The following is a 21,612-nucleotide window of genomic DNA, read 5'->3' as shown; positions in this document are numbered from 1 at the left end:
CGAGAAGGTGGAGGGGAGCAGGGCAGGGCAGGTGTAGGCCGGGCTTTGTGGCCAGGCTGGGAGCACACGGAGATCTCAGATTCATTCCGCAGGTCCGCTCTTCACGCACCCAGCCTCACCCATGGTTCTGCGTGGGTTTTGTGGCTTCTAAGCATGTCCAGGAGGCACAGACCCCACACGGCCCTCTGTGTGTCCCGTCATTCCCGTCCGGTGAATTCCTGTGAATGCAGGGGAAAGGACACCGCTGCCCCTGATCACCAGAGGGGAGGGGGGCGTAGGGCTGCCCACTCCCACCTCCCCCCCCCAGCTCACAGCACCCACCCTTCCTGCCTGACCCCCAGTGAAGGGTACTGTGCACAGCACCCAGGTTGTGACAGTACCTGTTTTCTGAATAGGTAACTTCTAAGAGTAACACCTGCTGTACATGTGAACGATTTGATAAATGAATGTGTAACACACTTAGAATAGTGGCTGGCCCATAATGTATGCCATATAGGTGCCGGTTTTATTATTTATTCTAAGTAAGATGGGGGAAGGCACATCACCATCTGATGGGTACCCAGGGATTTAGGGCTCACGTTCCAAGAAACAGAGACTAGACCAGGCACATATGTCATGGGGCTTGAACTCTGGACCTGGGCACTGTCCCTGAGCTCTTCAGCTCCACTGTACCACTTGAGCCTCAGCTCTACTTCCGGTTTTCTGGTGCTTCATTGGAGATCAGAATCTCAAAGAGCTGGGATGACAGGCGTGAGTACCAGTGGGTCTGCATCCTCGACCCCGCCCCGTGCCCTCTGCCGCTGGGTCCAGAACTCACAATCCCATCCACCAGGTTTGGCTCCATTCTCATTCACTCTGCCAACCTAGCAAAACCGGGTCTAGTTCCACCGTGGCTCTGCCTGGTGGAAAAACCTAGGCTGGGCACTTTAAATATGAATGTTCTCAACACAGCTCCTCTGGAGGAGTTTGCAGACGGGGTCGAGTGGGATTGCACATAGAAACCGACTCACCAGTCCCAGTGAAATGATCTGATCTGGCCTTGTACCGCAGCAGAGTTCTGCTCACAGGTCACATTCTCAGCAACTTGCAACCCGGGGACAGTAAGTGCTGTTGTCTCAGCAAAGTTCCAATCCTGACACAAATGGGAGGGAGAGAGGGAGGTGTGGGAAAGAGAAAGGAAAAAAGAAATGAAAAGAACCAGGCTCTTTTAGACTCACGCCTGAAATTGTAGCTACTCAGGACTCAGGAGGCTGAGATCTGGAGGATCATGGTTCAAAGCCAGCCTGGGCAGGAAAGTCTGTGAGACTCTTAGCTCTAATAAACTACTCAGAAAAAGCCAGAGGTGGAGCTGTGGCTCAAGTGGGAAAGTGCTAGCCTTGAGCAGAAGAAGCTCAGGGACAGCACCAGGAACCTGAGTTCAAGCCTCAAGACCAGGGAAAAGAAAAGAAAAGAAAAAAGGAAGAAGGGAAGAAAGGGAAGGAAGAAGGAAATTAGGATGTGAAGAAAGGAAAGAGGAAAGGAAAAGGAAGAGAAAGGAAAGGAAAAAAGAAAAGAGGGAACAAACAGGAGAGAGGAAGGAGGAAGACAGGACATTTTTATGTTCTCAATGACGTACGTAGACTTTCAATTTCTGGACAGAACGGATGTCCAGCGGGACTTTGCTTCTGAGGCACTTTCTGAGGATGACAGATGCCCATTGCCAACCCCCACAGCTGATGCCCACAGAGCCCATGTGTGTCGATTCCAACACTGAATGTGCAACGGAAGAACCCAGCACCGTCTCCAGGTCTGGGTGTGGCTGGGGACTGGGGTGGATGGCCGAGCTTTGCTGATGGGAGCGGCGTGGGACAGAGGCAGGTCTGGGGAGGGACGAAGGGGGGGGGTGGGTGCTGGCACCGAGGTCTTCCCTGCTGTTCCTGTGAGCGTGGGTGGGGTGATTGCTCGGATTTCCGGAGATACCACCGCGTCCCTGCTTTTTCTCTTCCTGTCCCTCACTTGCCTTCTGCTGGCCTGTGCCCCCCGTGTTCCAAGGGGCTCTGTGCACTCCAGGAACGCAGACTCCTTCTGGGCTATAGTTCTGTTGTCCAGGTGTGCTAACTCCCTGCACGCTGACTGTCCATTCCTCCTCTTTCCTCAGCCCCCTGCTGGCTGGGCCGACTTTTCTGGACTCTTCTCTAGTAGTATCTATACCATTTGCTTTGTTGGGTCTGACACACACATACGCATGCGTGCACGTGCACACACACAGTGCAGGCTCTTCACTATGATTTTATTTTTATTATTATCATTTTGCATATGTGGTGCTGCAGAATCGAACCCAGGACCTCATGCATGCGAGGCAAACACTCTACCACTGAGCCGCCTTCCCAGCCCCTTCAGTATGATTTTAATGTGGCTTTTGGAGACAAAGGCCACTGGATGCACCAGTCTCCCACTGGACAGACACCCGAGTTCCTGAACTTGACATTCGATCTGATGTGTGGAAGGAAGCTTACAGAATGTCTTGGTGGGCCGTTGCCTGCAGGGAAGGGTCTGGAATCAAGAGAAGGCACCCCTGAAACATGGAGATCCAGAGTCACGGGTGCACAATCCCCAGAGAGCACACACACGGACTTTCCTGCCTGGGCTGGCTTTGAACTGTGATCCTCAGATCTCAGCCTCCTGAGTAGCTGGGATGACAGGCGTGAGCCACCGGCGCCCAGCTGGTGTTCGTTATTTTTGAGTCAAAGTCTTGCTTCTTAGATCTTCCCAATCCTTGGGGTGACAGGCGTGAACTACTACATCTGGCTTACCCTTCATTCAGACAGGTGTGCACACACATGCACACATGCATGCACACATGCACATGTGTGTGTGCACACCAGCACTGGGGCTCAAACTCAGCCTGAACACACTGTCCCTTAGCTTTCCCCCCCTGAAGGCTGGTGTTCTCCCATTTGAGCCACAGCTCCACTCCCAACTTCTTTGGTAGTTAATTGGAAATAAATGTCTGGTGGACTTTCCTGCCCTGGCTGGCTTTGAAGTAGGATCCTCAGATCTCAGCCTCCTGAGTAGTTAGAATTACAGGCGTGAGCCACCTGCACCCAACTAGATTTCCTTTGCGCCTGAAATTGTCACTATTGCATTTCTTAAATCAAAATTTAAATTCCCTGTGAACTTTGGAAAAGTTTTCCAAGGATACAGAAAAATGTTACTAAGTAGAGGATAAAAGCTGTAGGGAGCATTTTAATAGTACCCTAAAACTAGTTAGGCAGGGTCGATCATGGCACTAGTGAGGCCATGAGTTCAAGGAGGTTCATGAGACAGGCCTTGAACTCACCTGAAAACTAAGTACAGTGGCAATCGCAGTGGAGGGGTAAATAGAGGAGACTTGTGATTATTTCAGTGATGGCTTTGTTCCAGTTTAGGTGAGCTGTTAAAACTCGTTCACTCATTCATTCATTCAAGTCACAAGTACACCCAGGCTGTGAGTGCCAGCTGCAAACTCCCAGGCTAATGTTCCTCCTCCTGAGAGATGCTCAGGAAAGAGAGGAAATCAGCCAGAAATGGAAGCCCGGAGAATTCCCGCTCATGTTGTCTCATTCTGCCACCTGCTGGACATTTGCTGCCAGGGCAGGACAGAGGAGCCTGAACTTTTTTGTTGTTGTTGTTGGTTGTGGGGCCTGAACTCTGGGCCTGGGCGGTGTCCCTCAGCTCTTCAGCTCAAGGCTAACGTTCTACCACTTGAGCCACAGTGTCACTTCAGGCCTTTTCTGCTATGTGGTGCTGAGGAATTGAACCCAGGCCTCATGCATGCAAGGCAAGCACTCTACCGTTGAGCCACCTTCCCAGCCAAGAGCCTGAACTTCTTAGGAAAGAGTTACGTGGAGAAAAGATAAGTTTTCCCATGCTGGGCTATGCATTTTTCTTTCATTAAAAGAGAAAAAGGGAAAGCATGAAGTTTTGCCTCTGACAAAGACAGTCATTTGTCCATTTCTCTTAGAAAAATTGATACTCTGTGTCAGCCTCTATTCTCTCTTCCTTCTCTCCCTTTCACCCTTTTATTCCTTCCCTTCTTCCCTCCCTTCTTCTCTCCCTCCCTTCCTTCTTCCTTCCTTCCTTCCTTCCTTTCTTCCTTCCTTCCTTCCTTCCTTCCTTCCTTCCTTCCTTCCTTCCTTCCTTCCTTCCTTCCTTCCCTCCCTCCCTCCTTCCTTTCTTTTTTTCTCCTCCCTTTTTTCCCTCCTTCCGTGCAGTCCTGGGCCTTAAACTCAGGGCCCAGGCACTGTTCCTGAGCTTTTTTTGCTTAAGGCTAGTGCTCTAACACTTGGGCCACTTCTGGCTTTTTGTGTAGCTAACAGGAGATAAGAGTCTCACGCACTTTCCTTCCCAGACTGGCTCTGAACCATGATCGTCGGAGCTGAGGCTCCTGAGTAACTGGGATGACAGGCGTCAGCCACCAGTGCCTCACTCAGCGATTCTTCTCAGTCACCGCGTGTCAGGTGTCCCACGCTTGGGTTTTAGGAACTGTCCAGTGTGTGTGGATGCTGACTGCCACTGATGTGAGGTGACTTTGCTTTGACCTCAGTTCTAATCCTGCCTCCCCCCCAGCCTGCAGGATGGATGACACCATCCACACACGAAACAAGCATTTATGTGCTAACTGCACACGCCCCGTGAGCCAGCTCGAGCCTTAGGCTTTGGTTTGTGAAGCCTGTCTCCACACCTCAACTCATTTTCCTTGCCCCTGTGCATCACTCCATTAGACAGACTTTAAATGACTGGCAGGCTTGCTGGAAGGTAATGAATGAGTTCCAAATACTTGTAAGGGTTCTTCTCAAAGTACTTAACAATCCTTAAGCGTCCTTATGTGCGATCACATGTCCCAAGCCACTTTGCTCGATGAAGTCCTCTGTGGGTTCTGTTCCCCAGGGTGAAAACGCCAGCTCCTCCCAGGTGGGGGAGGGGGAGCTCTGTGCCACGAGGGCACACCCCAGCCACGACGTCTTCCACCTCTGGAAGTTTCCAGAGCCTCCCGGAGGATCACTGCCGGCTGGGGACCCAGCGTTCCGTGCAGTGCCAGAGAGCACCGTTTCTTCAGGTGTAACACACGAGAGTCCTCGATGATCTTCCAGGTTTCTCAAGCTCTGATGGTCTCCAGTTCCCTAGGAGATGCTGCTGGCCACGGCACTTCCCTGCTAGGAGCTCTGTGCGCATTCATTATTCACCGTGACTCTGGGAAGGGCCACAGGCCCCGCCTTGTAGCCAGCCCTGTTTCGCCTGTGTAGTCCCACTGCTAGCTGAGACCCACCAAAATCAATCCGTCACCGGATCAATCAATCGATCAATGACTCCAGGATGGGAAAGCAAGGGATTGGGATGCAATCCAACTTATTGATTGATTGATTGATTGTCTGTCATGGGGCTTGAACTCTGGGCCTGGGCACTGTCCCTCAGGCTAGTGCCCTACCACTTGAGCCACAGCGCCACTTCTGGTTTTCTGGTGGTTCATGGAAATAAGAGTCTTACAGACTTTCCTGCCCAGGCTGGCTTTGAACAGAGATCCTCCGATTTCAGCCTCCTGAGTAGCTGGGATGACAGGGATAAGCCACTGGTACTCAGCTCCAACCAACTCTTGTAGGACAAAAACAGTGAAGCTGGGTGCCAGTGGCTCACCCCTGTCATCCAAGCTACACAGGAGGCTGAAATGTGAGGATCACAGTTTGAAGCAAGCTTGGGCAGGAAAGTCCCAGTGAGACTCTTATCTGCAATAAACTACTCAAAAAAGCTGGAAATAGTGCTGTGTCTCAAGAAGTAGAGTACTAGCCTTAAGCACAAAGAGGCTCAGGACTTGAGTTCAAGCCCCAGGACCAGCCAAAAAAATGTCTCCCAATCTACCACTACCACTACCACCACCACCAAAAAACTCCAGTGAAATGCCAAGAAAGGAAGCCTCAGTGTTTCTTGTTTTTTTTTTTTTTTTTAAATGGAAATCTCATTCTTGGAGGCACTATCCTCATTGAAATAAAAAGATGTCACACGAAGAATGAATGTGGATAAATCACATTGGCAAAACATATTAATGGCTATGAGTAAGCATCTTTGCCCCGACAACAAACAAACAAGAGACAGCTGCACACGATGAGAACAGAACCCAGCCTTCTGCGGGCAAATTAACAGAGACATGATTGTAATTGAATTTTTTTCAAGCCTGCTTTTTTATATCCTACCCCAGTGGAGTTCTAAATTAAATAGGTCTGAGTTCTGTCTCACTTATGAGGCCATTTGTGACTCGGAGCAATATTACCAACCACAAAACCCTCATGCGTCTAGATAATTGAAGCATGGGCGCTGATTTAGAATACCAGGCACTGGGCAACGTTGTAATTTATGTTAATGAATTTTTAAAAGTTTGGGCATGGAAATGGAGGGTGTGGTACTTCTGATATCTTTCCGTGAATGCCCAGGACGATCCCAAGCAAAGACGCCAAACTTTGGCCTCTCTTTTCTGTAGCCTGGGCTCCGTCCTGCGGCCTCGCGGCCTTTGTATGTGGGGACCAAGTTCTGCATTTCCCTGCCAAGAACCCACCCACCTCTGGCTCCATTTTGGGTAGCCAGCGTGCCACCCGTGGAGCCCTTCATTTCTCTGGCGTCCAGCTGCCTTGAAGCATTGGGAGGCTGGCTTCCACCCGGCCTCCCTCTGCCCACCCCCTTCCAGGAGGACATGCCAGGTCTTCTTCGGGAGACACCTGGGGCTCCTGCTCCAGTCTTCTAGCAGGGCTGTTTGGGCTGCACCCTGAGCCCCGTTGGCAAGGCTGCTCCCTGTGGCAGATCAGAATGGTCCATGCTCACCTCCTCTGGTGCATTTCTGTTTCCAGCCTCGCTCAAGCAGGTTGGTGATTCGTACCTGCGCACACACCAATGGCCTGCTGTAAAACCCGCGAGCAGACAAACAGGAGACCAGAAGGCAGCAGCAGAGCTCTTGGAGATGGCTGAAGCTATTAAAAAATTTTCTTTTCCCTCCCTCCCTCCCTCCTTTCCTCTCTCCTTTCTTCCCTCCCTCTCTCTCCCTCTCTCCTTCCTTCCTTCCTGCCTGCCTGCCTCCCGGCCTGTCAGCCCACCCACTCGCCTGCATGTCTTCCTTCCTCCCTCCCTCCCTTCCCTCTTCTCTTTCTCCCTCCCTCCCTCCTTCCCTCCTTTCCTCTCTCTTCTTTTTTCTATCTGTCCCTTTATGTGATGTAACTTTCCAACCCTAGTAGCACTAGCTACTAATATGTTACTGTAGCATCTGAAATTCTTCTTCTTCTTCTTCTTCTTCTTCTTCTTCTTCTTCTTCTTCTTCTTCTTCTTCTTCTTCTTCTTCTTCTTCTTCTTCTTCTTCTTCTTCTTCTTCTTCTTTTTTAACAATGCTCCTTTCTCCCATAATCTATTCCTGATCCAGGAATTGTCCTTTATTTCCTACACCTTTCACTATCAAGAAATGGCCTAATTAGGAAGGAATTAACTGTTATACAGCAATTCTTCTCTGAGTACTTTGCTTCATGGCCCTGGAATGATTGCTGTGGCTCAAGTGGTAGAGTGCTAGCTTTGAGGGAAAGAACTCAGCGCCCAGGCCGTGTTCAAGCCCTATGACCAACAAAAGAAAAGAAAAACAAAACAAAACCCCAAAGCCCCCCAAGCCCCCAAACAAACACGGATTCACACAGATTAACCCCCCCCCCCAACCACCACACATGCTCTTTTTTTGTCCTGGTCCTGGGGCTTGAACTCAGGCTTGGGTGCTGTTCTTGTACTTTTTTTGCTTAGGACTAGCACTCCACCATCTGAGTCACAGCACCACTTCTGGCCTTTTTTTTCTTCTTCTTCTTTTTGGTTCATTGAGGATAAGAGTCTCATGGACTTCCCTGCCCGGGCTGGCTTTGAACCATGATCCTCAGATCTCCGCCTCCCGAGTAGCTGGGATGACAGGCGTGAGCACCGGCGCCCGGCAGTTATTATCTTTTATGGATGGGATGCTGATTTTGTGGGTACAGCAGCAAATGCCCTGCAGGGCTTAGGGCACATGTGGGGAACGCAGTGGGAGAAGAACGGGAGAATGGCCGAGGCCCATGAGCAGGGCTCCGCATCCCACGCCCCTCATGGGCTCCCTGCAGCTCCGGAAACCCAGCCAAGAGTTTGTTGGGGATGGTGGAGATGCCGGCTAAAAGGAAGTGAGATGTAGAGTCACCTGGGTTTTGTAGAGAGAGGAGGCCCAGCTGCATTTACTACTCTACTACTCACCAGCAGCGATCCCCCAAATGTAAGAGGGCCTTAATTTCTGCCGCTTTCTCACCTTTTATGTTTTCTTTGCTCCCCTCAGATGATTAAGATATCATGAAGAGATCTGAAAGTGATGAAAAACATTGCATGTGTATAAGGGTTCTAGTGTGTGTGTGTGTGTGTGTGTGTGTGTGCGCGCGCGCATGCAGGTGTGTGATTAGAACTGTTCTCGGAAAGCAGCACCGTGGGGGCCTGGATTATCTGGTGTCCGCCGACCTCTTGTCCATCTGTCTGGCTCCCTGCCCTCCTCCCCAACCCCACAATAAGAGAGGCAGGCAGAGTTCGCATGCTGATTCTTTTATTGAGGAGCTGAAGACATGGTAATGACCACACTGTGGCTTCTGGGGATTTCTGGAAGACTTCCTCTTTTCATTTCTCTTCTGGAAGAAACAAACAAGGAAGTTACATGGGAAGGAACACTATGTGCGTGCCTGAGCTTCTGTTGGTTAGGTTGGGGGGGGGTGCTCGCCTCCTCTCCCTCTCCTTCCTCCCCTTCTTCCCTCTTCCTTCCTAGATTACTTTCTTGCTCTCCCTTGTGACCTAGGCCCAGCGACTGGCCTGCAGGGCCACAGGGAAGGCATCCACTAGAGAAACCACAGACGAGTCACGCCACGGAACCATGCAAGGTTATGAAAAGTGAGAATCCAAATTATCCAGATGACGACGACGATGGTAAAAACAAGACAAGAACTGGTAAAACTAGGGAGATCATCAACGCATTCCCACCGAGAGACGTGTGAGTTTCTTAAGAAACATGTTTGTGGGAAGAGTCGTGGGAGGACGTTACCCTCCATCATGTAATGGGTGATGTGTGTAAGGATAAATATTTCGGAGACAAGGTCCCCAAATGCTGGAAGAAATGCTCTGGGGGGCGGGCTTCCTGCCTCCTGCCAAGGGATGTTCTGCTGTGGCTGGAGCATATGCTAAGTCCAGGGTGAAAATCATACAGTGAGCAGGTAGCTCAACCCTGCCCTGTCCTGTCAACCTAGCCCATGGAAGGCAGGGTGAGGGGTGACAGCCCAAGGTCCGACTGGCCAAACAATGTCACAAGACTCTGCCACTTGAGCATGGGTGGCGAGCTCCTGTAGGCATGGGGGAGGCAGGAAGCTTCCACAAACAGGAGAATCGGCATGCAGATTGGTCTGGGCATGAAGTAAAATCCTATCTAAAAGGTCACCAGTGCATAAAAGACACTCAAGCGCCAGAACCCCTGCCTAGCAAACATGAGGCCCAGAGTTCACACCCCAGTGCTGACATAGATCACCCTCCCCCCAAAAAAAAATTGTGGAAAAGCCCGTCGAGGGTTTATCAGCATCGCATTATGGTATCTCTAGGTCTGAGGGCTGAGGTGAGGTGGGAATGGCCGGGAAGGGCTGGGCTGGCCTTGGGATGGCGGGACACAGGCAGCAGAGACCACACTGAGGTCTCTGCGGTACCCACAGACCCAGCAAGTCAACTAGGGGGTGGTGCCCCTCAGACCCTGAGATCCCTGGGACCGCATGTGGACAGATGGGATCCTCTGTCCACCCAGGAAAACCTGATGGGTGGTCCTGAACCACTGAGTCTGAGGATGGTCAGGTGTGGGTGCTGCGTGTGGAGTGGGTTCGAGCCGTACCTGTCCCGGGATGTGGTTACTGGGCAGACTGCAGGCTGTCCTCCTGTAGGGCAGGCTGGGCGTCAGGAGCCGGGGCAGGCTGGGCGTCAGGAGCCGGGGCAGGCTGGGCGTCAGGAGCCGGGGCAGGCTGGGCGTCAGGGGCAGGCTGGGCGTCAGGAGCCGGCTGTGGGCGGTCCCTTTGTCCAGACAACAGTTGCAGCAGCTGATGGAGTATATTATGCTCAACACTTGCCTGCAGTTTTCCGGAGATGGCCGTCTTGTATTGATTTCCAAATAAACTGTGTCTTGTCCATTTTTTGAGGAGTTTATGAGGATCCCAGGGAGGCTGGTTCTGTGGAGGACTCTCCGGCTTGGGCGAGTCTTCTTTCTGTTGTTGGCTGTCTGAGTTTGCACTCACATCGGAGGATGCAGGGTCCTCCTGGGGGGGGCTCTGCCCCTCGGCATCTGTGTGGGGCACACAGGAGAGCTGCACTCCATCGGAGAGGGGGGTCTCTCTGTGGTGGGGAGCCTGAGGCCTCTCTCCCAGCCCGGGTCTCTGGCGTGTCCCCTTAACCCCGCCACCGCTCCTAATCCTGGGCAACTGCATTCCTGGTAGTCTACGTGCTTGTGAATGGCCACGACAGAGGGTGTCTCCAACTTCAGATGGGAGGGGAGCACAGATAAGTGTCCAGCGATGGCCGTGCCATCGGCCATTATGCACTGTACTAACTGGACATCTATGAGTTCAAGCCCGGGCGCCAGAGCCCCAGAGCAACCGAAAGCTCCACGTCAGGGCTGGAGAAGCGAAAGGGACAGGGGAAGGGAGGAGGGCGGGAGGGGGGGAGGGGGGTAGAGCACACGCGGGCCTATGGATGTTTCCACTGAATGGAATTCTCACAGGTGAGTAAAATCGAGCACCAGGCACACAAGCGAGTGGAGACACAGGAGGGCGGCACCTTTGTGTGTTTCCCATGAATTGTGGTGGAGAGGATCCGGGAAGGAGAAGCCATGGGGTCTCCCCACCCCCATAGGCACAGGATGGAGAACTCCACACCCCCAGTTTAATGGTGCAGTAGCTGTCCCCCAACAAGCAGAGAGGCCTTAACTGCCCTCACCTGTCCACCCCCCCTCCCCCTCCTGTCCTGCAGTGTCTCCTAAGGTCCATGCAGCGTCCACCCCACGCAGTGTGGCCCTGTACCTTGGTTTACGCTCTGAGCGGAGCTCAGGGCCAGCAGGGCTGCGGTGAGCAGGACCAGCAGCATCGTGGAGGAGGCTCTGCAAGGCTCTGGAGTCTGTGCTGGGAAGCGGGGCGGCTCGCTTTATGAGGAGGACAAAACAATGGAGCTCTGAGCTCACCGGGTGTCCCCCCCTCCCCCCCGCCAGAAAGAGTGGGGCTCACGTCCATCATTTCGTTCTGGGATTTAGCCCATCAGGATGCAATGTCCATGTGTCATTCAAAGTGGCGTGTCACGAAAGAGCACTGTCCTCGCTGTTATCAGAGGATTCAGAAGTGACATTTCCTCCTCATCAGAAGTCTAGTCAGATGGACAAGGCCATGTGACACCTGTGTGGTGCTGTTGTGTGGCATCTGCACCGTGCCAGGTATTGGGTTGGAGGGGGTATGATGGAACCCTGTGTGTGTGTGTGTGTGTGTGTGTGTGTGTGTGTGTGTGTGTGTGTGTGTGTGTGTGTGTGTGTGTGTGTGTGTGTGTGTGTGTTTGAGAGAGAGTTGATGCTGTCGGGTAAAACAATGATGCTGAACAGCGGAGAACAGCACAGCTCAGTCTCCATTAACCATGATGCATCTGTGACAATGTACATTACTCCGTGAGCCTTTTTATTTTACCTCATGATTCCCATGTATCTTTCTACGTGTCCGGTTAGCACACAGCCAGTGCCTCACATCTGACCCTCAGCCTCCAGGCCCAGGAACAGGAGCCGGGCCGTGTTGTGCCTCTGTGCTCACATCCACATGCGTCCTGATGAATCCCGCTTTGTTCTTGCTCAGTTGTTCCCAGCACAGAGCCGATCATTCTCCCAAATATCACTCACCTTGCGCCCTTCCGTCCTGTCAGAAATGAGTGAAGATGTTAATGTATCATGAAAGGAAAATACCAGGCTTGGAATGGGCAGACACGGAAGCCAAGGAGGAGCAGGTGGAAGGAGGTCAGTCAGGGAGGACTGGGCAGAGCTGCACGGGCCGGGCCTGGGCGGCGAGGTGGACATCCTGCCACCTCCGCTTGCCTTCCGTCATGGGTTCAAACCCAGAGTGCTTCCCAGAAGGTTCTAGAGTATTGTGTCTCCAGATCTGCTCTCCTCCACATCAGCCTCACAGAGCCCAGGAATGGAAACGACATGGCCCCACAGATGGAGGGGAGAGATGGGTGCTTTAGGTTAAGTTTCTTTCCATCTTTCCTGAGGCTGGAGGAACAAGCCGTAAAGAGCTCTGTTATCTCGTCTGTCCGTCCGGCTGCTTCCGGCTGATGTAGGGCAATGGGGGTTGAGGGTCTCATGCTTAAACTTTCGAGCAGAGAAGATGGCTTGGCCGTGGCCAGGGAGAGAGAGAGCTGTTGTGCGATCGGTCAGGAGCTCCTCTGTGGGTCTGAACCGAGTAAATCTCCTTGGATCAGGAAAGATGGAAAGTGACTTAACCTAAAGCACCCATCACCCCCAACGGCCAAATCCCAGAGCTATCTTCGCGGTGGCTCACTCCACTGAGTCCACCCCTCTCTCTCCCCCCTTCCCTCCTCTGGAGAAATGCGCCCCAGGTCTGGGAAGAGAACCTGAGACCAAGGCAGCATTTTCCTGCTGAGGCCTTGAAACTCCTCCGTGCTCCCCGACCCCCGCTCCACCACACCCCATTTCCTTCTGCTGCCCCCCCCCACTTTACTCGTCCTTCCCTGGTGGTAAGGATGGGCCCGCACGAAGGAGACTCGGTCTCTCTTCTCAGCCTTCACTCTCCAATCAAACCTGTTGGTCTGTTGAGTTGGCGTTCTGCCCTTTATTCTGATACGCTTGTGACTCGGTTTCCTCACAAATGGCGGGACGCAGAGGGTGTTGTGCGGAGGGAATGTCCAGGAGAACCCGGCCACCAAGTCCAGCCCACAGCAACCTTCCATGGCTCTCTCCCTTATCTGTGGGGCCACATCGTTTCCGTTCCTGGGCTCCGTGAGGCTGATGTGGAGGAGAGCAGATCTGGGGACACAGCACTCTAGAACCTTCTGGGAAGCACGCTGGGTTTGAACCCATGACAGAAGGCAAGCAGAGGTGGCAGGATGTCCACATCGCCGCCCAGGCCCGGCCCGTGCAGCTCCGCCCCGTCCTTCCTGACTGACCTCCTCCCGCCCGCTTCTCCTTGGCTTCCATTGGCCGTGTCTGCCCATTCCAAGCCTGGTATTTTCCTTTCATGATACATTGACATCTTCACTCATTTCTGACAGGATGGAAGGGCGTGGGGTGAGTGATATTTGGGAGAATGATCGGCTCTGCACTGGGACTGACTAAAGAAGAACAAAGTGGGATTCATCAGGATGCAGCTTGGCCTCCGCCCGCAGCGTGAATGTGAGCACAGCAGTCTGGCACTGCCCTCTGCCCTCTGCCCTCTGCCCTCTGCCCTCTGCCCTCCTGTGCTGGCCTTGCCCATGTGAAGGCCCTCGGTAAGCCCCTCTCCTGTGTGATGTCTGCAGGAATCAGAGAGTCCAGGGACAACAGAGGAACTGGCCAGCACTAAGCAGCCACTCTGTCCTATGAGGCCTGGAAGTTCCACTCAGCTCATACATCCAGGATCCTCACCTTTGCTCAGATATCCCCCCTTCCTAAGGCATCTGTGATTATCCCAGGGGTGAGGAGGCCTTTGGCCACTGCCAGCCCCCAGGCCTCCTCTCTCCCCCCATGCTCAGTTCCCACAATAGTCTCTGAGGCTCTCCAGAGAGCTCAGAGGAGACAAACTGCAGAGCCTTGTCCTCAGTACACAGTGGAGTTGCTGAGGATCCACAACCACGGCCCCTAGTGTGCCGGCCCTCGGCGCTAAGGGAACCACAGGCGCCCAGGGGTCGGGAGAAGACACGAGGAGTTCAGCTCCACCCAGGCAAGTGTGAGCAGCTTCCTGCCCCACACAAGAGAGTGGCCAGCCTGGTCCACACACACAAAACCACGTGTCACCAAGTTTTAAGAAACGGAGGGAAAGAGGGTAACAAATGCAGCCATGGTCCTTACTGGACACCATGTGGAGAATGAACTCTACAGCTTGTGGGTGGGGAAGGGAGGACATGGTCCACACATAAATGTACTGGTAACCTGACTTAGGTAATGGTGACTCTGCATACATCACCTTCATAATAACAAATGCACAGAGAAAAGAAAGGTAGTGCGTGGTCATTCAGATTCTGGTATTACAAATTAAATTCTGCAGGAAAGTGAAATGTTATAGGTGATACCTGGAGAAAATCAGTTTGCATCATGAGACATCAGCCCCTCTGCTTTAGCAGGAGACTGAACACTGAAGGCCGCAGAGTGTGGCGGGCACGTCCTGTGTGGAGGGAGGGTCTGAGAAGCCAGCTCGGAATGGGCTGCTCTGCAGATGGAAATGCAAGGCTGGTGACGAGGCTGGCCAGACTCCCAGGATCCATGTGTAGCTGTGGGCGAACTGTTAGAGCAACAGTGATCAATCATCACCTTCCACACGAGGCCTAGACCAGCCGGAGAGAAGATTCTGGGAAGGTGAAGGCAGGCAGGAGCTGAGAGGCTCAGACCTGCGCTTGCTGCCTTGCGAGCCCCAGGGTGAGTCCAGGGACTGCTTCGCTGTCCCCACCCTGAGGGTGTTTGGTAAGAGCACAGTATTTAAGGCCAGTTGAGCTCCATCTGCAAGGCTCTGTGATCCACCTGGCCATGAGCGTCCCAGGCCCTGTTCCTGGGCCTGGGAGGCTGAGGGTCGGATGTGAGGCACTATAGCGGTTCATGTGCTAAGTGGACCTGTCGAAAGATAAGTGGAAATCACAACGTAAAATGAAAAGGCTCGCTGAGTATCCTATTATGTACATCATCATGGATGCATCATGGTTAATGGAGACTGGGCTGTGCTGTTCTCCGCTGTTCATCGCCGTTGTTTTACCCTACAGCAATCAACTCTCAACCACACACACACACACACACACACACACACACACAGAGGGATCCATCGTACCCCCACCAACACAACAACCAGTATAGATGTCACACAATAACAACCCAGCCCAGATGTCACACAATGACACCCAGTGCAGGTGTTGCACCTTCTAATTTACCCACTGGGCTTGTGATGATGAGGACATGTCACCTCTGATTGCTCTGATAACTGCCAGGACAGTGCTCTTTCCACAGCGGTTCACAGTCAGGTGACACGCCGCTTTGACTGACACACGGGCATTGCATCCTGCCGGGCTCAGGTCCAGAAGAAGCATCCGCTCTGTCTGGCGTGAGGTCACTGGGTGAGCTCAGAGCTCCGTTGTTCTGTCCTTCTCCTCATAAAGCGAGTGGCCCTGCTTCCCAGTACAGACTCCAGAGCCTCTCCAGAGCCTCCTCCATGATGCTGCTGGTCCTGCTCACCGCGGCCCTGCTGGCCCTCAGCTCTGCTCAGAGCGTAAACCAAGGTACAGGGCCACACTGCGTGGGGTGAACATTGCGTGGGCCTGAGGAGGCACTGCAGGACAGGAGGGGGGAGGGGGGGAGGACAGGTGAGGGCAGTTAAGGCCTCTCTGCTCAGCCCAGCCTTATTGTTGGGGGACAGCTACTGCTCCACCAGGCGAATGATAAGGAGAGTCACACCACTGCACAAAGGTATCTCTCAATACCGGGAAGGAATAAACAAGTGTAGAGTCAGGCCCTGATGGCTCATACCTGTAATCCTAGCTAGTTAGGAGGCTGGGATCTGAGGATGGTAGTTCAAAGCCAGCCCAGGTAGGAAAACCCTTGAAATGCTTATCTCTACCTAACTACCAAAAATCCAGAAATAGAGCTGTGTCTCAAGTGGTGGAATGGGAGCCTTGATGGAAAAAAGCTCAGACAGTAGGCAAGCCCTGAGTTCAAGTCCAAGGACAACACACACACACACACACACACACACACACACACACAGAGACAGACATACACACAGACACACAAATTTTTAAAAAGTATATATACATATTTAATAGTAAAAGGATTATATTGAAATATATATGTTAAATATTTTCTAATATATTATTATTGGGAATAATTACATATCAATATATCCAAATACTAATACAATTGTTAACAATACATAATAGAAACATTTATATATTATATATGTTTCTATAATGTATATGAATATTATTAGCAATCTATTAATGTTAATATATTACTATATCAATATTCTGTATATATAAATATACGTATATTTTCTGAAGGACCAGTTTGAATGACAAAAGTTTGTTTCCAGGAAGAAATAACTACTGAAAAATGAGGCAGGTGTTGCAAGGGGAAAATTCTGCATCTTCTGTTGCACAGAGAAGGCATCAGTGGCTTTTGCCCTGTACAGGGCTTCTCTCCACAGTGGTAGTAATTCACAAAAAAAGGCACAAGAAAAGACCTGTGACCCTCTCTTATCTCCCCTCCCCGCCCCCCCCCCGCCCACCTCTTTTATCCCAAGACATCTGCTTAGTTTTATTAGTGGTGATGAAGAAAAAGAAGGCATTGATACCTACAATTAACATGCATAGAAAAAGGCAAAATCTCAAGAGGTCCTAGGGAATTAAATACAAATAACTATGATGCTTCCTCCAGATACAAAGATGTAAGATCAAGAGAACTAAAGGGCATAATTTTAAAACTAAAGGACAACTGTAGGGCCTGGAGATCAGAGAAATAATCTGCTATCCCAACAACAGTGGTAGGGTGAGGAGGCTCCGGAGAGGGAGGGAGACAACGCCCGTGACTGTGGCTGATTCTCTGCTCAGCTGTGTTTCTGGCATTGACTGCAGGGACACAGTCGAGCCGGGAGCCCCGCACCTGCTCCTCCTCACCCACGCCACTGGCTCCCAGTCCTCACTGGCCGGCAGTTCATTGCTCCGGCACCGGAGCCAGGCTTGAACACAGAAGCTTCCAGTACTTGGAGCATGCTCACAAAAACAAAACCCAGAACACTGCCAACCACATGGATCAACCTTTTGCTTTGTTCCTCTTCTGTCTTTAGAGAATTCTTCTCTGAAATCAGACACCCCGGATCTTAACTTGGGGACAGTTTCAGGGAATGTACTTCTAGGAACGTAGCCATGAGATACGACCATTGGATATGACCAATGTCTGGATGAAGAGGGGAACTGATGGAGAACTGTGGTGGGGGGCAGGAAGTATCAGCAGAGGGAGATTCAGGGAGGAAGCACTGGGTGACAAGGTCAGAGAGATCCAAAGCCAGGGGTGTCCCCCCCCCCCGCCATAGTGTGTCTTCTCTTTTGTGCCAAAACCACACAGGGGCTGAGGAAGCAACAGAGCCTGACCAGCAACCCGAGTTAACTGCGCATGAAAACTCTGATGCAGACAGAGAAAAAGGAAATGGAGAAGGAGATAGAAATGGTGATCAGGAAGAGCATCCACAAGACGAGGAACATCCCAGACAAGAGCAGCCTCCTCCCCCGCCTAGACAAGAGCAGCCTCCTCCCCCGCCTAGACAAGAGCAGCCTCCTCCCCCGCCTAGACAAGAGCAACCTCCTCCCCCGCCTGCTCCAGCACACAGACCCCTGTCCTGGCTACATTTAAAACACCCATTCCCAGGACATAGACAGGGTGGATACCCATACAAACCCTCATTCTTCAGGCTCCCACCCCATCCAAACCCACAGGAACTTCCACCTCCACCTCAAGAGCTACCTTCTGAAGGTCAGTCAACAAAAATCACATTCCGGGAGAGTCCCCCAATAATCACATTCCAGGACCAGTACGGCTCAAACTCACTTTTCATGCAACACCCACACCTGACCGTCCTCAGACAGTAGCAGGGAATGTAGTCTCGGGGAATCTGTTGAGATCGTGTGGTTTGGGACCACACATCAGGTCTTCCAGGGTGGACAGAGGACCCCAGCTGTCCACATGTGGTCCTAGGAATCTCAGGGTTTGAGGGGCGCCTGCACAGGTTCCGACCCACAGGGATCCCTGGCTGACTGACTTGTTGGGCCTGTGGGTACTGCAGAGACCTCGGTGTGGTCTCTGCTGCCCGTGTCCCTCCCGCCTCTGGGAGCAGCCACCGCAATGCCTGCCCGGCCCTTCCCGCCTCACCTCACCTGCTCTCACCCACTGTCCCTACAAGTGATAGCTACGTGCAGTGTGGCTAAGTGTTACCCAGGTTTTTAGCCTGTACATCTAAGTTGTGTTCAAACTGAAAAGCCATCTGCAGGAGCTCCAAGGCAGGAGCAATCAGATCTCATCTGACCTTCCATTCCCTTCTCCAAAAGTTTATCCCGTTCAGCCCTGGTCCTGGTCTTCACTGGGAGGGACCCGAGGCAGACCATCTCTTAGATGTGTCTTTGAACAACTTCAGTCACAACCAAAAGAGACACAACTTGCAATTAAGTTTTTCCCCAACTTCCACATAGCCATGATCTCCTAGATGCTGATCATAAAAGTAACAAAAAAACTAGGAAGGAGAGGACATTAAATGAAAATAAAAGAGGAAAACCCCACCTTGATGGGCTTGGGGATTTAGCTTGGTGGAAGAGAGCTTGTGTAGCAAGGGCAAGGGCCAGAGTTTGGTCCTCAACTCCCCTACCCCCAAAACAGCAGCTCCTTCTTTATTGGTTCCCATAACTGTTTGTTTCTTTCAGGAGAGGAATAAGAAGAGGAAGCCCTTCAGATCCTTCTGCCACTGGGACAGCATGGCCATATCTACGATGTCCCTAGTACCCCAATAAAAGAATTAGCATTGATCTCTGTCTGCCCTCTCTCATTGAGGGGTGGAGAGTGGGGTGAGAGGGTGGGCAGCAGATAACCCAGGTCCCCGTGGCTTGCTTCCACCATCTGCCTATCCTGTGGTCCACTGCCCAGGGGAAAGTTTCCCACAGACCCCAACCCCAACTACACCCACTGGGATGCATTGCACAAACACTAGTCTTCAGACCTTCTCAGGTCCCTTGAGCCCCCCCTTTTCCTAGTTACCTCTTGCCTGATGCACTTTATTGCAATGGTGTAATGGTGTTGGCTTTCTGGGCCTAGGAAGGGTGGGAGACTATCAGGAAAGCCTTTGTGAGCTGCAGGAGTCTTGTGCACAGAGGCTGTGCCACTGGAGATGCCAAGAGCCTCAGTCCTTCAGCCTCCTCTGTCCATTTCTAGCCAGGGTGGGTCTCGCTGTCGGGTCCGTGCGGCCGACAGAACAGGAGCGTGGCAGTGAAGGCCCTGACCCCTCACCTCACAAGCTACCACTCCTTTCCCTTACCACACGCCCTCAGCCACGAGGACCACCGCACACATGGCCCAGCTACACTCAGAAGGAGGCAGGATCTGGCAGGAAGGAGCCAGGAAGAAACGAGATAGATGAGCAGGAATACCGCCACTTTCCCAAGACGGTTTGAGTAGAAGAGACTCTCATTGGCCATGCTGCTGATGCACGAGCCATGAACATTAGAACTTCCCCAAGAATTCAGGATGTTCTGAAAGTGCGCATGAAGTAGGCTGTGCAATGGGGAAGTCAATTTGTCCAACTGGAAAGCAAAATACGCAAAGCATAAAGTTAGGAAGGGAAGTTTACAATGGAAGGCATTAACTAGAGAACAAAAGTTTCATTTCTGTGGCCCATTTGGCTTTAGGTTTTAGTGCACATAGCACATCTCAGAGAAACTGTGAAATGACCCATCAGTCTCCTCTCTGGCCCTGGTAGGTAACTTGAGATGGAGGCACCCAGGGCTTCCTCTGCACGGAAAATAAAAAACACAAATGAGACACCAGATGGAGTCAGCAATCTGAGGGTCTCTCACCCAGAAGTCACCAGTTTCCATGAGGACAGAGTCCTTGGTCCTCAGGAATATGTGGGCTGCCTGGGAGCCACAAACCCTCACCGGGCTCCAGGGGGGCCCTGGAATGGACACACATTTATATCAGATGCAGCTTTTAACTGGATGTGGTAAACGAATTCAAGGGGGTCAACATGAACCCAGTCTGAGACCTGACATTCCCTTGTACCAGTCCTGTGGCTTTCCTCTAGGTTCAGAATTCTTCCACATGATAAAAGTTCTTTGTTGTTTTTATTGTAAACTCCAACTGGCCAAGACAGATCACACTTGAATTAAATCATAATGTCTGAGGGTGTGATGTAGACACAAACACTTTGGGACATGTCCAAGGTGATTCTGATGTCTAGCCCAATCTGAACAGTGCACCCTTCCCCTCGGCCCCGCCTTCATCCCACAGCCCTGCCACGGCCCCCACTGAGCCATCCACCTCCAAGGCCACGCCCATCCACCCCATGCACCATGTCTCTGCAGTGTGCGGCGAGTGAGGCCCTCCGTCTTCTGAGAAGACACCATCCATTCCACTCCTCTCCTCCATCCCATCTTTGAACACAGAATAAAGAGTTGCGAACTTCAGCCACCCAGCCACTGGCGCTTCCTTCTCTTTCTAACTCTATGTCAACACTTGTTACCCAGCTTCCTTCCATCCTTGTCCCCTCTGCACCTCCTCACCTCCGGGAACCACTCTTCTCCTCTCTACCACCACAAAATGAGCTTAATTAGCTTCCCCTGAGGAGAGGAGCTGATTGGTAGTTCTGAGCCAGGTTACATGTACTGAGTGTAATATCCGCCAGCCCATTCCTTGAATGGAACTGCCCAAATGACAGATATCATTTCTTCCCATACTGAATCTTCCTCCATTGTATGTGGGTGTGCAGTGTGTATATTGGACCTAGTTATCACTAAGCATTACTGTTTAGATTTTCCAATATAGTCTGGTGATAATCACCAAATATCACATACGGGTAACTTTACCCTGACTCTCCAAGAATATGAACACCTTCCGTATGATTTAATGACCTTCCCTTGTCTAGACCAAAGGATACAGAAAACAGGTATAAATTGCTGCATGCACCTAGCCTTCAGATGTCTCTTCTGAGGTAGTTTAAATGGTGATTTTCAGTTCACTTTCACTGAGGATGACTGAGACAGGCTAAGACTCCCCTAGGGTGGTCAGAGACTGAGATATAGGCCAAAGCTCCCCTGAGCTAGTGAGGGGGCCTGGGAGCAGTCTGGTACAGGGCCTCCTTTTTCTGGATGCCCTCTCAAAGATCATTCTCTGGTGGGCAGGGTGGGCACATTGGGGTCCAGATGTCCCTCACAGTTGCTCCCTTGGGATGGTCAGGGCTACCTTTTCCCACACGTGTGAGGTGTTGAAGGTGAGCACAGGACAGGAGAGGTGACAACTCTTCAAAAACAAAGGGATGGGGTGATATTGAGAGGACTGGGGTCTGACTCTGACATCTCTCTGCAGGAACTATGGGCAAAGCTTTGGAGGACTTTGTGCATCAGCGCTGATGGTGGAACTCAGGCTCGGGCACTGTCCCAGAGCTCTTCTGCTCAAAGCTAGTGCTCTACCACTTGAGCCATCACTCCACTTCTGGGTTTTGGGTGTTGATTGGAGACAGTACTCTCAGAGACTTTCCTGCCCAGGCTGGCTTTGAACTATAGTGCTTTAGATTAAGTCACTTTCCATCACTCTTGTTTCAAGTTTCCAACTTACCTACTCTT

General features: G+C 51.8%; 2 long non-coding RNA genes across 2 annotated transcripts; one reads left to right on the top strand and one right to left on the bottom strand.

Annotated features, from left to right (window-relative positions):
* Positions 1-8,576: 8,576 nt before the first annotated feature.
* On the bottom strand, positions 8,577-11,177 carry LOC138805095 (uncharacterized). Its single transcript, XR_011365438.1, has 3 exons — positions 11,088-11,177; positions 9,911-10,354; positions 8,577-8,675 (listed from the first exon to the last, which is right to left on the bottom strand). It is a non-coding gene; the product is annotated as an uncharacterized lncRNA (long non-coding RNA).
* A 4,169-nt stretch (positions 11,178-15,346) lies between these two features.
* On the top strand, positions 15,347-18,804 carry LOC138805094 (uncharacterized). The gene is made up of 3 exons (XR_011365437.1): positions 15,347-15,516; positions 17,357-17,761; positions 18,703-18,804. It is a non-coding gene; the product is annotated as an uncharacterized lncRNA (long non-coding RNA).
* Positions 18,805-21,612: the final 2,808 nt, after the last annotated feature.

The sequence above is a fragment of the Dipodomys merriami genome, unplaced genomic scaffold (genome assembly GCF_024711535.1).
Source record: "Dipodomys merriami isolate MVZ:Mamm:240054 unplaced genomic scaffold, mDipMer1.0.p SCAF_384, whole genome shotgun sequence".
NCBI classification, from domain to species: Eukaryota; Metazoa; Chordata; class Mammalia; order Rodentia; family Heteromyidae; genus Dipodomys; species Dipodomys merriami.
This window is presented reverse-complemented; position numbering and strand designations above follow the sequence as displayed.